Genomic DNA, 321 nt, shown 5'->3' with positions numbered 1-321 from the left:
AGGCAGGAGAATCGCTTGAACCTGGGAGGTGGTGGTTGCAGTGAGCTGAGATCGTGCCACTGCACCCCAGCCTGGGCGACAGTGAAACTCCATCTCCAAAAAAAAAAGAATTCCAATGCTCTGACTGCCGCAGAGCTCAGATCCACGTCTGCGACCAACCTTGAGCTTGAGGACTTGCCAGGTCTCATCTAAACCACTGTTTTGCTTTTATATCTCTGTCTCTTTATTTCTTTTTCATTTGCATTTTTCCCTCAATGCTTTTGAGATGTTTCTTTTTTGAATTGCTTTCCGTCTTCTGTTATGTGTGTATAAGTATCACTT

The 321-nt window shown here is 44.5% G+C and overlaps 1 protein-coding gene across 1 annotated transcript in view; it reads right to left on the bottom strand.

Annotated features, from left to right (window-relative positions):
* Nucleotides 1–321, bottom strand: part of TRIML1 (tripartite motif family-like 1) — a 12,786-nt gene that overhangs the window by 9,598 nt on the left and 2,867 nt on the right. The gene's annotated exons all lie outside the window — the stretch shown is intronic.

The sequence above is a fragment of the Colobus angolensis genome, unplaced genomic scaffold (genome assembly GCF_000951035.1).
Source record: "Colobus angolensis palliatus isolate OR3802 unplaced genomic scaffold, Cang.pa_1.0 Scaffold296, whole genome shotgun sequence".
NCBI classification, from domain to species: Eukaryota; Metazoa; Chordata; class Mammalia; order Primates; family Cercopithecidae; genus Colobus; species Colobus angolensis.
The sequence above is the reverse complement of the archived record's forward strand: the minus strand, read 5'-3'. Positions and strand labels throughout refer to the sequence as shown.